General features: G+C 46.2%; 6 non-coding genes and 1 pseudogene across 6 annotated transcripts; all 7 read right to left on the bottom strand.

Annotated features, from left to right (window-relative positions):
- Window positions 1-327: 327 nt before the first annotated feature.
- On the bottom strand, window positions 328-465 carry LOC130326792 (U2 spliceosomal RNA; annotated as a pseudogene).
- Window positions 466-2,565: 2,100 nt separating this feature from the next.
- Window positions 2,566-2,756, bottom strand: LOC130326785 (U2 spliceosomal RNA). Its single transcript, XR_008871331.1, has one exon. It is a non-coding gene; the product is annotated as a U2 spliceosomal RNA (small nuclear RNA).
- A 2,092-nt stretch (window positions 2,757-4,848) lies between these two features.
- On the bottom strand, window positions 4,849-5,039 carry LOC130326786 (U2 spliceosomal RNA). The gene has a single exon (XR_008871332.1). It is a non-coding gene; the product is annotated as a U2 spliceosomal RNA (small nuclear RNA).
- A 2,098-nt stretch (window positions 5,040-7,137) lies between these two features.
- LOC130326787 (U2 spliceosomal RNA) lies at window positions 7,138-7,328 on the bottom strand. Its single transcript, XR_008871333.1, has one exon. It is a non-coding gene; the product is annotated as a U2 spliceosomal RNA (small nuclear RNA).
- Window positions 7,329-9,425: 2,097 nt separating this feature from the next.
- Window positions 9,426-9,616, bottom strand: LOC130326788 (U2 spliceosomal RNA). The gene has a single exon (XR_008871334.1). It is a non-coding gene; the product is annotated as a U2 spliceosomal RNA (small nuclear RNA).
- A 2,093-nt stretch (window positions 9,617-11,709) lies between these two features.
- Window positions 11,710-11,899, bottom strand: LOC130326790 (U2 spliceosomal RNA). The gene has a single exon (XR_008871336.1). It is a non-coding gene; the product is annotated as a U2 spliceosomal RNA (small nuclear RNA).
- Window positions 11,900-13,993: 2,094 nt separating this feature from the next.
- LOC130326789 (U2 spliceosomal RNA) lies at window positions 13,994-14,184 on the bottom strand. Its single transcript, XR_008871335.1, has one exon. It is a non-coding gene; the product is annotated as a U2 spliceosomal RNA (small nuclear RNA).
- Between the last annotated feature and the right edge of the window lie 1,308 nt (window positions 14,185-15,492).

Consider the following 15,492-nt stretch of genomic DNA (forward strand, 5'->3'; position numbering starts at 1 on the left):
AAAGTGACACAGTGAGACAAAAAAGAAATAAATAAGTGAATGTGTGCAGATATACTGCCCGGACATCCGGCCGGATCTATAAAAATTTCTCTGATCCTAGCCAGAAGGCCGGGAATCAAGAGGTGAGTGCCACAAGGTGAAGAGATTATGGTGCCCGTGCTTCAACTCAGTGAGTCTATCCTCCCAGTGAGTTTCGGCACCTCGGGGTCACCACTCCCCGAGGCACAAAAGTACCTCGGCTCTAGACCCTCTCAGCCTCATGGCGAGACCCGGAGGGAACAGGTCACATCGGGGCAGCCGTCGAGCTGATTCCTCAGAACCAGCCCCGGAAAGCCCTGGTACACCTGCATCCTCCATGAAGCACCTATCCCCACCAGCCCCATACCGGCGTTACTGTCCACCGGCATGAAAAACTGATAAGAACAGATACTACACTTGATCTTAGCCAAAAGGCCGAGAAGCGATAACCGTGAAAGGGGCGGGCCCAACAAGGTCCCCTTCATGGGCACTATCACTGCTTGCTGTCAGGGAGGCTGCCAGACAATTTTCCATGCACACTCTGGGCTGGGGGGCAGTCAACCACCAGTACACACAGCAGAACCTAAACCCATACCATTATTGCTAAGCAGCAAGACAGGGGCCCATTGCACTCCCACGGGGCCTTTTTAAATGCAATCCATAACCCGGATTTGCCAGGAACCCTTCTTACTCCTCCTACTTGCATGTGACACTGGGCTTAGGATCTGCATAGGAAACACACACACAAGCACACACCTACCTTTGTTGCCTGCAGATGCCTCCTTGGCTGTCCCCAAACGGTATCAAACCAACACCCACGGGAAGCTGTAAGCATAGAGGACATGCCTGCACCCCATTGGACTTACCTGTGTGGGTTAAATCCGGGTTATTTGACAACCTATGGCGGTGATGGTTCTGCTCAGGCAGAGCAGTGCTGATGCTCCTCATAAAGCTGTCGCTGCTGTGAAGGTTCTAGGTGACATCACAAATCCCTTTGGTTACATACACAACAAAGCTGGGTTGTTGTTGTTTACACTCTGCAAGGCCTGTGGAAGTGAGTGACATCATAGCACTGTAGTTCTGAGGGTTCAAGATGGATGCAACAATCTCCTGTTGCTTCTATGAAGGCCGTAATAGACGACATCACCAAACAGCTCCATAGTCACATACACAGCAAAGGAGAGATGTTGTTTACACCTAGTGATGTCAGTGGTATTGAGTGACATCACAGCACAGTGCTAAGGCTCCTGGGCCTGGACACAGCAGCGGCTGCAATATCTCAACGGAGAATACGTTTATATCTATATGTGTGTGTGCGCATATATATATATATATATATATATATATATATATATATATATATATATATATATTTCTCCGCCGAAATCACTTTTAAACCCATTTCCACCTTTTTTTCCCTTCTCTTCCTCTTACTTTTTTTTCACGTTTTTTTACGTTTTTCTCCTTTTCGCCTCTTTTCTGGGCGTATTATTCTTCTTTTTCTTCTTTTTTTTCGTCTAATGCATACCCCATCAGTGCAGCAATGCTTATTCAATACCGCCAGCAGATGGAGACACTGGGGGATAATTTTCTAAGGATTTATACTGATTTTTCCTGTCTGAATTTGTCGCACAGAAAGTTGCAGGCCAAATATGTGTGACATTTCTGCGACTTTAGCTTCTAGAGCATTTTTACAACATTATACATAGGTGCTGAATACATAAAAAGCGACTGTTCAGCGACAGACAAGTCGCATCGGCTGAAAGTAGGCCAGAATGTCAGTCCATGTTGGAGCAGGTTTAGATACAGTCTAAAGCATAGATCTCAAAGTCTGTGCACAGAATTTAGCAAGGGCCTCGCACCTTCTGATGCATCAGGTAGGTGCACAATAGCATAGCCTAACCCTCTGTACTTTGGTCTATATTGATGCGGGACATAGACAGCCAGCTGATGACCAATCCATTAGTGCAATGGATGGCTGGAAGCATTTGTCTTTGCCTTTGCAATACCACAGAAGCAATGCATGGTCAATGTACAGCAATGACACACCTGTGTGAACAGCCAGGAGACCCCCCCCCCCCCCCATGTTATGTTACATAGTTACATAGTTAGTACGGTCGAAAAAAGACATATGTCCATCACGTTCAACCAGGGAATTAAGGGGTAGGGGTGTGGCGCGATATTGGGGAAGGGATGAGATTTTATATTTCTTCATAAGCATTAATCTTATTTTGTCAATTAGGAACATTCAGCACCCACCCGCTATCAAGGCAGCTGCCTATCATGTCATGCCCTACCTGCACAGGTGTGCTGGCTACTCAAATGATCCAATTAAGGAGGCCATTTAGTCAGCAGCAGCAGAAGTCCTGTGCCTGGACGCTCCAACAGGGGCCAGACACAAGCAGAAGCAGAAGCAGCAGAAGCAGCAGCAGCACCACCTTTTGTTTTTTGGCTGCAGCAGCAGCAAGGCCCACAGGGCTGGCTAGCTGGCTAGCCAGCAAGCAGGTAGCAATGAAAGTAGGAATCTTTCTTTTTAACCCTGTAAGGGGGTGGTGCACTGTACCCGAAGATACTGCCATATCGGGTCAATGCATAGGGCGACGGAAGCAAGCTTCGAAATCGGCCCCCGTTCTCAAAAATCCATTTAATATATGGTCCCCAGATAGGGGACGTATCAGATATTAAACTGATAAGAACAGATACTACACTTGATCTTAGCCAAAAGGCCGAGAAGCGATAACCGTGAAAGGGGCGGGCCCAACAAGGTCCCCTTCATGGGCACTATCACTGCTTGCTGTCAGGGAGGCTGCCAGACAATTTTCCATGCACACTCTGGGCTGGGGGGCAGTCAACCACCAGTACACACAGCAGAACCTAAACCCATACCATTATTGCTAAGCAGCAAGACAGGGGCCCATTGCACTCCCACGGGGCCTTTTTAAATGCAATCCATAACCCGGATTTGCCAGGAACCCTTCTTACTCCTCCTACTTGCATGTGACACTGGGCTTAGGATCTGCATAGGAAACACACACACAAGCACACACCTACCTTTGTTGCCTGCAGATGCCTCCTTGGCTGTCCCCAAACGGTATCAAACCAACACCCACGGGAAGCTGTAAGCATAGAGGACATGCCTGCACCCCATTGGACTTACCTGTGTGGGTTAAATCCGGGTTATTTGACAACCTATGGCGGTGATGGTTCTGCTCAGGCAGAGCAGTGCTGATGCTCCTCATAAAGCTGTCGCTGCTGTGAAGGTTCTAGGTGACATCACAAATCCCTTTGGTTACATACACAACAAAGCTGGGTTGTTGTTGTTTACACTCTGCAAGGCCTGTGGAAGTGAGTGACATCATAGCACTGTAGTTCTGAGGGTTCAAGATGGATGCAACAATCTCCTGTTGCTTCTATGAAGGCCGTAATAGACGACATCACCAAACAGCTCCATAGTCACATACACAGCAAAGGAGAGATGTTGTTTACACCTAGTGATGTCAGTGGTATTGAGTGACATCACAGCACAGTGCTAAGGCTCCTGGGCCTGGACACAGCAGCGGCTGCAATATCTCAACGGAGAATACGTTTATATCTATATGTGTGTGTGCGCATATATATATATATATATATATATATATATATATATATATATATATTTCTCCGCCGAAATCACTTTTAAACCCATTTCCACCTTTTTTTCCCTTCTCTTCCTCTTACTTTTTTTTCACGTTTTTTTACGTTTTTCTCCTTTTCGCCTCTTTTCTGGGCGTATTATTCTTCTTTTTCTTCTTTTTTTTCGTCTAATGCATACCCCATCAGTGCAGCAATGCTTATTCAATACCGCCAGCAGATGGAGACACTGGGGGATAATTTTCTAAGGATTTATACTGATTTTTCCTGTCTGAATTTGTCGCACAGAAAGTTGCAGGCCAAATATGTGTGACATTTCTGCGACTTTAGCTTCTAGAGCATTTTTACAACATTATACATAGGTGCTGAATACATAAAAAGCGACTGTTCAGCGACAGACAAGTCGCATCGGCTGAAAGTAGGCCAGAATGTCAGTCCATGTTGGAGCAGGTTTAGATACAGTCTAAAGCATAGATCTCAAAGTCTGTGCACAGAATTTAGCAAGGGCCTCGCACCTTCTGATGCATCAGGTAGGTGCACAATAGCATAGCCTAACCCTCTGTACTTTGGTCTATATTGATGCGGGACATAGACAGCCAGCTGATGACCAATCCATTAGTGCAATGGATGGCTGGAAGCATTTGTCTTTGCCTTTGCAATACCACAGAAGCAATGCATGGTCAATGTACAGCAATGACACACCTGTGTGAACAGCCAGGAGACCCCCCCCCCCCCCCATGTTATGTTACATAGTTACATAGTTAGTACGGTCGAAAAAAGACATATGTCCATCACGTTCAACCAGGGAATTAAGGGGTAGGGGTGTGGCGCGATATTGGGGAAGGGATGAGATTTTATATTTCTTCATAAGCATTAATCTTATTTTGTCAATTAGGAACATTCAGCACCCACCCGCTATCAAGGCAGCTGCCTATCATGTCATGCCCTACCTGCACAGGTGTGCTGGCTACTCAAATGATCCAATTAAGGAGGCCATTTAGTCAGCAGCAGCAGAAGTCCTGTGCCTGGACGCTCCAACAGGGGCCAGACACAAGCAGAAGCAGAAGCAGCAGAAGCAGCAGCAGCACCACCTTTTGTTTTTTGGCTGCAGCAGCAGCAAGGCCCACAGGGCTGGCTAGCTGGCTAGCCAGCAAGCAGGTAGCAATGAAAGTAGGAATCTTTCTTTTTAACCCTGTAAGGGGGTGGTGCACTGTACCCGAAGATACTGCCATATCGGGTCAATGCATAGGGCGACGGAAGCAAGCTTCGAAATCGGCCCCCGTTCTCAAAAATCCATTTAATATATGGTCCCCAGATAGGGGACGTATCAGATATTAAACTGATAAGAACAGATACTACACTTGATCTTAGCCAAAAGGCCGAGAAGCGATAACCGTGAAAGGGGCGGGCCCAACAAGGTCCCCTTCATGGGCACTATCACTGCTTGCTGTCAGGGAGGCTGCCAGACAATTTTCCATGCACACTCTGGGCTGGGGGGCAGTCAACCACCAGTACACACAGCAGAACCTAAACCCATACCATTATTGCTAAGCAGCAAGACAGGGGCCCATTGCACTCCCACGGGGCCTTTTTAAATGCAATCCATAACCCGGATTTGCCAGGAACCCTTCTTACTCCTCCTACTTGCATGTGACACTGGGCTTAGGATCTGCATAGGAAACACACACACAAGCACACACCTACCTTTGTTGCCTGCAGATGCCTCCTTGGCTGTCCCCAAACGGTATCAAACCAACACCCACGGGAAGCTGTAAGCATAGAGGACATGCCTGCACCCCATTGGACTTACCTGTGTGGGTTAAATCCGGGTTATTTGACAACCTATGGCGGTGATGGTTCTGCTCAGGCAGAGCAGTGCTGATGCTCCTCATAAAGCTGTCGCTGCTGTGAAGGTTCTAGGTGACATCACAAATCCCTTTGGTTACATACACAACAAAGCTGGGTTGTTGTTGTTTACACTCTGCAAGGCCTGTGGAAGTGAGTGACATCATAGCACTGTAGTTCTGAGGGTTCAAGATGGATGCAACAATCTCCTGTTGCTTCTATGAAGGCCGTAATAGACGACATCACCAAACAGCTCCATAGTCACATACACAGCAAAGGAGAGATGTTGTTTACACCTAGTGATGTCAGTGGTATTGAGTGACATCACAGCACAGTGCTAAGGCTCCTGGGCCTGGACACAGCAGCGGCTGCAATATCTCAACGGAGAATACGTTTATATCTATATGTGTGTGTGCGCATATATATATATATATATATATATATATATATATATATATATATATATATTTCTCCGCCGAAATCACTTTTAAACCCATTTCCACCTTTTTTTCCCTTCTCTTCCTCTTACTTTTTTTTCACGTTTTTTTACGTTTTTCTCCTTTTCGCCTCTTTTCTGGGCGTATTATTCTTCTTTTTCTTCTTTTTTTTCGTCTAATGCATACCCCATCAGTGCAGCAATGCTTATTCAATACCGCCAGCAGATGGAGACACTGGGGGATAATTTTCTAAGGATTTATACTGATTTTTCCTGTCTGAATTTGTCGCACAGAAAGTTGCAGGCCAAATATGTGTGACATTTCTGCGACTTTAGCTTCTAGAGCATTTTTACAACATTATACATAGGTGCTGAATACATAAAAAGCGACTGTTCAGCGACAGACAAGTCGCATCGGCTGAAAGTAGGCCAGAATGTCAGTCCATGTTGGAGCAGGTTTAGATACAGTCTAAAGCATAGATCTCAAAGTCTGTGCACAGAATTTAGCAAGGGCCTCGCACCTTCTGATGCATCAGGTAGGTGCACAATAGCATAGCCTAACCCTCTGTACTTTGGTCTATATTGATGCGGGACATAGACAGCCAGCTGATGACCAATCCATTAGTGCAATGGATGGCTGGAAGCATTTGTCTTTGCCTTTGCAATACCACAGAAGCAATGCATGGTCAATGTACAGCAATGACACACCTGTGTGAACAGCCAGGAGACCCCCCCCCCCCCCCCCATGTTATGTTACATAGTTACATAGTTAGTACGGTCGAAAAAAGACATATGTCCATCACGTTCAACCAGGGAATTAAGGGGTAGGGGTGTGGCGCGATATTGGGGAAGGGATGAGATTTTATATTTCTTCATAAGCATTAATCTTATTTTGTCAATTAGGAACATTCAGCACCCACCCGCTATCAAGGCAGCTGCCTATCATGTCATGCCCTACCTGCACAGGTGTGCTGGCTACTCAAATGATCCAATTAAGGAGGCCATTTAGTCAGCAGCAGCAGAAGTCCTGTGCCTGGACGCTCCAACAGGGGCCAGACACAAGCAGAAGCAGAAGCAGCAGAAGCAGCAGCAGCACCACCTTTTGTTTTTTGGCTGCAGCAGCAGCAAGGCCCACAGGGCTGGCTAGCTGGCTAGCCAGCAAGCAGGTAGCAATGAAAGTAGGAATCTTTCTTTTTAACCCTGTAAGGGGGTGGTGCACTGTACCCGAAGATACTGCCATATCGGGTCAATGCATAGGGCGACGGAAGCAAGCTTCGAAATCGGCCCCCGTTCTCAAAAATCCATTTAATATATGGTCCCCAGATAGGGGACGTATCAGATATTAAACTGATAAGAACAGATACTACACTTGATCTTAGCCAAAAGGCCGAGAAGCGATAACCGTGAAAGGGGCGGGCCCAACAAGGTCCCCTTCATGGGCACTATCACTGCTTGCTGTCAGGGAGGCTGCCAGACAATTTTCCATGCACACTCTGGGCTGGGGGGCAGTCAACCACCAGTACACACAGCAGAACCTAAACCCATACCATTATTGCTAAGCAGCAAGACAGGGGCCCATTGCACTCCCACGGGGCCTTTTTAAATGCAATCCATAACCCGGATTTGCCAGGAACCCTTCTTACTCCTCCTACTTGCATGTGACACTGGGCTTAGGATCTGCATAGGAAACACACACACAAGCACACACCTACCTTTGTTGCCTGCAGATGCCTCCTTGGCTGTCCCCAAACGGTATCAAACCAACACCCACGGAAGCTGTAAGCATAGAGGACATGCCTGCACCCCATTGGACTTACCTGTGTGGGTTAAATCCGGGTTATTTGACAACCTATGGCGGTGATGGTTCTGCTCAGGCAGAGCAGTGCTGATGCTCCTCATAAAGCTGTCGCTGCTGTGAAGGTTCTAGGTGACATCACAAATCCCTTTGGTTACATACACAACAAAGCTGGGTTGTTGTTGTTTACACTCTGCAAGGCCTGTGGAAGTGAGTGACATCATAGCACTGTAGTTCTGAGGGTTCAAGATGGATGCAACAATCTCCTGTTGCTTCTATGAAGGCCGTAATAGACGACATCACCAAACAGCTCCATAGTCACATACACAGCAAAGGAGAGATGTTGTTTACACCTAGTGATGTCAGTGGTATTGAGTGACATCACAGCACAGTGCTAAGGCTCCTGGGCCTGGACACAGCAGCGGCTGCAATATCTCAACGGAGAATACGTTTATATCTATATGTGTGTGTGCGCATATATATATATATATATATATATATATATATATATATATATATATATTTCTCCGCCGAAATCACTTTTAAACCCATTTCCACCTTTTTTTTCCCTTCTCTTCCTCTTACTTTTTTTTCACGTTTTTTTACGTTTTTCTCCTTTTCGCCTCTTTTCTGGGCGTATTATTCTTCTTTTTCTTCTTTTTTTTTCGTCTAATGCATACCCCATCAGTGCAGCAATGCTTATTCAATACCGCCAGCAGATGGAGACACTGGGGGATAATTTTCTAAGGATTTATACTGATTTTTTCCTGTCTGAATTTGTCGCACAGAAAGTTGCAGGCCAAATATGTGTGACATTTCTGCGACTTTAGCTTCTAGAGCATTTTTACAACATTATACATAGGTGCTGAATACATAAAAAGCGACTGTTCAGCGACAGACAAGTCGCATCGGCTGAAAGTAGGCCAGAATGTCAGTCCATGTTGGAGCAGGTTTAGATACAGTCTAAAGCATAGATCTCAAAGTCTGTGCACAGAATTTAGCAAGGGCCTCGCACCTTCTGATGCATCAGGTAGGTGCACAATAGCATAGCCTAACCCTCTGTACTTTGGTCTATATTGATGCGGGACATAGACAGCCAGCTGATGACCAATCCATTAGTGCAATGGATGGCTGGAAGCATTTGTCTTTGCCTTTGCAATACCACAGAAGCAATGCATGGTCAATGTACAGCAATGACACACCTGTGTGAACAGCCAGGAGACCCCCCCCCCCCCCCATGTTATGTTACATAGTTACATAGTTAGTACGGTCGAAAAAAGACATATGTCCATCACGTTCAACCAGGGAATTAAGGGGTAGGGGTGTGGCGCGATATTGGGGAAGGGATGAGATTTTATATTTCTTCATAAGCATTAATCTTATTTTGTCAATTAGGAACATTCAGCACCCACCCGCTATCAAGGCAGCTGCCTATCATGTCATGCCCTACCTGCACAGGTGTGCTGGCTACTCAAATGATCCAATTAAGGAGGCCATTTAGTCAGCAGCAGCAGAAGTCCTGTGCCTGGACGCTCCAACAGGGGGCCAGACACAAGCAGAAGCAGAAGCAGCAGAAGCAGCAGCAGCACCACCTTTTGTTTTTTGGCTGCAGCAGCAGCAAGGCCCACAGGGCTGGCTAGCTGGCTAGCCAGCAAGCAGGTAGCAATGAAAGTAGGAATCTTTCTTTTTAACCCTGTAAGGGGGTGGTGCACTGTACCCGAAGATACTGCCATATCGGGTCAATGCATAGGGCGACGGAAGCAAGCTTCGAAATCGGCCCCCGTTCTCAAAAATCCATTTAATATATGGTCCCCAGATAGGGGACGTATCAGATATTAAACTGATAAGAACAGATACTACACTTGATCTTAGCCAAAAGGCCGAGAAGCGATAACCGTGAAAGGGGCGGGCCCAACAAGGTCCCCTTCATGGGCACTATCACTGCTTGCTGTCAGGGAGGCTGCCAGACAATTTTCCATGCACACTCTGGGCTGGGGGGCAGTCAACCACCAGTACACACAGCAGAACCTAAACCCATACCATTATTGCTAAGCAGCAAGACAGGGGCCCATTGCACTCCCACGGGGCCTTTTTAAATGCAATCCATAACCCGGATTTGCCAGGAACCCTTCTTACTCCTCCTACTTGCATGTGACACTGGGCTTAGGATCTGCATAGGAAACACACACACAAGCACACACCTACCTTTGTTGCCTGCAGATGCCTCCTTGGCTGTCCCCAAACGGTATCAAACCAACACCCACGGGAAGCTGTAAGCATAGAGGACATGCCTGCACCCCATTGGACTTACCTGTGTGGGTTAAATCCGGGTTATTTGACAACCTATGGCGGTGATGGTTCTGCTCAGGCAGAGCAGTGCTGATGCTCCTCATAAAGCTGTCGCTGCTGTGAAGGTTCTAGGTGACATCACAAATCCCTTTGGTTACATACACAACAAAGCTGGGTTGTTGTTGTTTACACTCTGCAAGGCCTGTGGAAGTGAGTGACATCATAGCACTGTAGTTCTGAGGGTTCAAGATGGATGCAACAATCTCCTGTTGCTTCTATGAAGGCCGTAATAGACGACATCACCAAACAGCTCCATAGTCACATACACAGCAAAGGAGAGATGTTGTTTACACCTAGTGATGTCAGTGGTATTGAGTGACATCACAGCACAGTGCTAAGGCTCCTGGGCCTGGACACAGCAGCGGCTGCAATATCTCAACGGAGAATACGTTTATATCTATATGTGTGTGTGCGCATATATATATATATATATATATATATATATATATATATATATATATTTCTCCGCCGAAATCACTTTTAAACCCATTTCCACCTTTTTTTCCCTTCTCTTCCTCTTACTTTTTTTTCACGTTTTTTTACGTTTTTCTCCTTTTCGCCTCTTTTCTGGGCGTATTATTCTTCTTTTTCTTCTTTTTTTTCGTCTAATGCATACCCCATCAGTGCAGCAATGCTTATTCAATACCGCCAGCAGATGGAGACACTGGGGGATAATTTTCTAAGGATTTATACTGATTTTTCCTGTCTGAATTTGTCGCACAGAAAGTTGCAGGCCAAATATGTGTGACATTTCTGCGACTTTAGCTTCTAGAGCATTTTTACAACATTATACATAGGTGCTGAATACATAAAAAGCGACTGTTCAGCGACAGACAAGTCGCATCGGCTGAAAGTAGGCCAGAATGTCAGTCCATGTTGGAGCAGGTTTAGATACAGTCTAAAGCATAGATCTCAAAGTCTGTGCACAGAATTTAGCAAGGGCCTCGCACCTTCTGATGCATCAGGTAGGTGCACAATAGCATAGCCTAACCCTCTGTACTTTGGTCTATATTGATGCGGGACATAGACAGCCAGCTGATGACCAATCCATTAGTGCAATGGATGGCTGGAAGCATTTGTCTTTGCCTTTGCAATACCACAGAAGCAATGCATGGTCAATGTACAGCAATGACACACCTGTGTGAACAGCCAGGAGACCCCCCCCCCCCCCCCATGTTATGTTACATAGTTACATAGTTAGTACGGTCGAAAAAAGACATATGTCCATCACGTTCAACCAGGGAATTAAGGGGTAGGGGTGTGGCGCGATATTGGGGAAGGGATGAGATTTTATATTTCTTCATAAGCATTAATCTTATTTTGTCAATTAGGAACATTCAGCACCCACCCGCTATCAAGGCAGCTGCCTATCATGTCATGCCCTACCTGCACAGGTGTGCTGGCTACTCAAATGATCCAATTAAGGAGGCCATTTAGTCAGCAGCAGCAGAAGTCCTGTGCCTGGACGCTCCAACAGGGGCCAGACACAAGCAGAAGCAGAAGCAGCAGAAGCAGCAGCAGCACCACCTTTTGTTTTTTGGCTGCAGCAGCAGCAAGGCCCACAGGGCTGGCTAGCTGGCTAGCCAGCAAGCAGGTAGCAATGAAAGTAGGAATCTTTCTTTTTAACCCTGTAAGGGGGTGGTGCACTGTACCCGAAGATACTGCCATATCGGGTCAATGCATAGGGCGACGGAAGCAAGCTTCGAATCGGCCCCCGTTCTCAAAAATCCATTTAATATATGGTCCCCAGATAGGGGACGTATCAGATATTAAACTGATAAGAACAGATACTACACTTGATCTTAGCCAAAAGGCCGAGAAGCGATAACCGTGAAAGGGGCGGGCCCAACAAGGTCCCCTTCATGGGCACTATCACTGCTTGCTGTCAGGGAGGCTGCCAGACAATTTTCCATGCACACTCTGGGCTGGGGGGCAGTCAACCACCAGTACACACAGCAGAACCTAAACCCATACCATTATTGCTAAGCAGCAAGACAGGGGCCCATTGCACTCCCACGGGGCCTTTTTAAATGCAATCCATAACCCGGATTTGCCAGGAACCCTTCTTACTCCTCCTACTTGCATGTGACACTGGGCTTAGGATCTGCATAGGAAACACACACACAAGCACACACCTACCTTTGTTGCCTGCAGATGCCTCCTTGGCTGTCCCCAAACGGTATCAAACCAACACCCACGGGAAGCTGTAAGCATAGAGGACATGCCTGCACCCCATTGGACTTACCTGTGTGGGTTAAATCCGGGTTATTTGACAACCTATGGCGGTGATGGTTCTGCTCAGGCAGAGCAGTGCTGATGCTCCTCATAAAGCTGTCGCTGCTGTGAAGGTTCTAGGTGACATCACAAATCCCTTTGGTTACATACACAACAAAGCTGGGTTGTTGTTGTTTACACTCTGCAAGGCCTGTGGAAGTGAGTGACATCATAGCACTGTAGTTCTGAGGGTTCAAGATGGATGCAACAATCTCCTGTTGCTTCTATGAAGGCCGTAATAGACGACATCACCAAACAGCTCCATAGTCACATACACAGCAAAGGAGAGATGTTGTTTACACCTAGTGATGTCAGTGGTATTGAGTGACATCACAGCACAGTGCTAAGGCTCCTGGGCCTGGACACAGCAGCGGCTGCAATATCTCAACGGAGAATACGTTTATATCTATATGTGTGTGTGCGCATATATATATATATATATATATATATATATATATATATATATATATTTCTCCGCCGAAATCACTTTTAAACCCATTTCCACCTTTTTTTCCCTTCTCTTCCTCTTACTTTTTTTTCACGTTTTTTTACGTTTTTCTCCTTTTCGCCTCTTTTCTGGGCGTATTATTCTTCTTTTTCTTCTTTTTTTTCGTCTAATGCATACCCCATCAGTGCAGCAATGCTTATTCAATACCGCCAGCAGATGGAGACACTGGGGGATAATTTTCTAAGGATTTATACTGATTTTTCCTGTCTGAATTTGTCGCACAGAAAGTTGCAGGCCAAATATGTGTGACATTTCTGCGACTTTAGCTTCTAGAGCATTTTTACAACATTATACATAGGTGCTGAATACATAAAAAGCGACTGTTCAGCGACAGACAAGTCGCATCGGCTGAAAGTAGGCCAGAATGTCAGTCCATGTTGGAGCAGGTTTAGATACAGTCTAAAGCATAGATCTCAAAGTCTGTGCACAGAATTTAGCAAGGGCCTCGCACCTTCTGATGCATCAGGTAGGTGCACAATAGCATAGCCTAACCCTCTGTACTTTGGTCTATATTGATGCGGGACATAGACAGCCAGCTGATGACCAATCCATTAGTGCAATGGATGGCTGGAAGCATTTGTCTTTGCCTTTGCAATACCACAGAAGCAATGCATGGTCAATGTACAGCAATGACACACCTGTGTGAACAGCCAGGAGACCCCCCCCCCCCCCCCCATGTTATGTTACATAGTTACATAGTTAGTACGGTCGAAAAAAGACATATGTCCATCACGTTCAACCAGGGAATTAAGGGGTAGGGGTGTGGCGCGATATTGGGGAAGGGATGAGATTTTATATTTCTTCATAAGCATTAATCTTATTTTGTCAATTAGGAACATTCAGCACCCACCCGCTATCAAGGCAGCTGCCTATCATGTCATGCCCTACCTGCACAGGTGTGCTGGCTACTCAAATGATCCAATTAAGGAGGCCATTTAGTCAGCAGCAGCAGAAGTCCTGTGCCTGGACGCTCCAACAGGGGCCAGACACAAGCAGAAGCAGAAGCAGCAGAAGCAGCAGCAGCACCACCTTTTGTTTTTTGGCTGCAGCAGCAGCAAGGCCCACAGGGCTGGCTAGCTGGCTAGCCAGCAAGCAGGTAGCAATGAAAGTAGGAATCTTTCTTTTTAACCCTGTAAGGGGGTGGTGCACTGTACCCGAAGATACTGCCATATCGGGTCAATGCATAGGGCGACGGAAGCAAGCTTCGAAATCGGCCCCCGTTCTCAAAAATCCATTTAATATATGGTCCCCAGATAGGGGACGTATCAGATATTAAACTGATAAGAACAGATACTACACTTGATCTTAGCCAAAAGGCCGAGAAGCGATAACCGTGAAAGGGGCGGGCCCAACAAGGTCCCCTTCATGGGCACTATCACTGCTTGCTGTCAGGGAGGCTGCCAGACAATTTTCCATGCACACTCTGGGCTGGGGGGCAGTCAACCACCAGTACACACAGCAGAACCTAAACCCATACCATTATTGCTAAGCAGCAAGACAGGGGCCCATTGCACTCCCACGGGGCCTTTTTAAATGCAATCCATAACCCGGATTTGCCAGGAACCCTTCTTACTCCTCCTACTTGCATGTGACACTGGGCTTAGGATCTGCATAGGAAACACACACACAAGCACACACCTACCTTTGTTGCCTGCAGATGCCTCCTTGGCTGTCCCCAAACGGTATCAAACCAACACCCACGGGAAGCTGTAAGCATAGAGGACATGCCTGCACCCCATTGGACTTACCTGTGTGGGTTAAATCCGGGTTATTTGACAACCTATGGCGGTGATGGTTCTGCTCAGGCAGAGCAGTGCTGATGCTCCTCATAAAGCTGTCGCTGCTGTGAAGGTTCTAGGTGACATCACAAATCCCTTTGGTTACATACACAACAAAGCTGGGTTGTTGTTGTTTACACTCTGCAAGGCCTGTGGAAGTGAGTGACATCATAGCACTGTAGTTCTGAGGGTTCAAGATGGATGCAACAATCTCCTGTTGCTTCTATGAAGGCCGTAATAGACGACATCACCAAACAGCTCCATAGTCACATACACAGCAAAGGAGAGATGTTGTTTACACCTAGTGATGTCAGTGGTATTGAGTGACATCACAGCACAGTGCTAAGGCTCCTGGGCCTGGACACAGCAGCGGCTGCAATATCTCAACGGAGAATACGTTTATATCTATATGTGTGTGTGCGCATATATATATATATATATATATATATATATATATATATATATATATATTTCTCCGCCGAAATCACTTTTAAACCCATTTCCACCTTTTTTTCCCTTCTCTTCCTCTTACTTTTTTTTCACGTTTTTTTACGTTTTTCTCCTTTTCGCCTCTTTTCTGGGCGTATTATTCTTCTTTTTCTTCTTTTTTTTCGTCTAATGCATACCCCATCAGTGCAGCAATGCTTATTCAATACCGCCAGCAGATGGAGACACTGGGGGATAATTTTCTAAGGATTTATACTGATTTTTCCTGTCTGAATTTGTCGCACAGAAAGTTGCAGGCCAAATATGTGTGACATTTCTGCGACTTTAGCTTCTAGAGCATTTTTACAACATTATACATAGGTGCTGAATACATAAAAAGCGACTGTTCAGCGACAGACAAGTCGCATCGGCT

This window comes from Hyla sarda, unplaced genomic scaffold (assembly GCF_029499605.1).
Source record: "Hyla sarda isolate aHylSar1 unplaced genomic scaffold, aHylSar1.hap1 scaffold_2878, whole genome shotgun sequence".
Taxonomy (NCBI): domain Eukaryota; kingdom Metazoa; phylum Chordata; class Amphibia; order Anura; family Hylidae; genus Hyla; species Hyla sarda.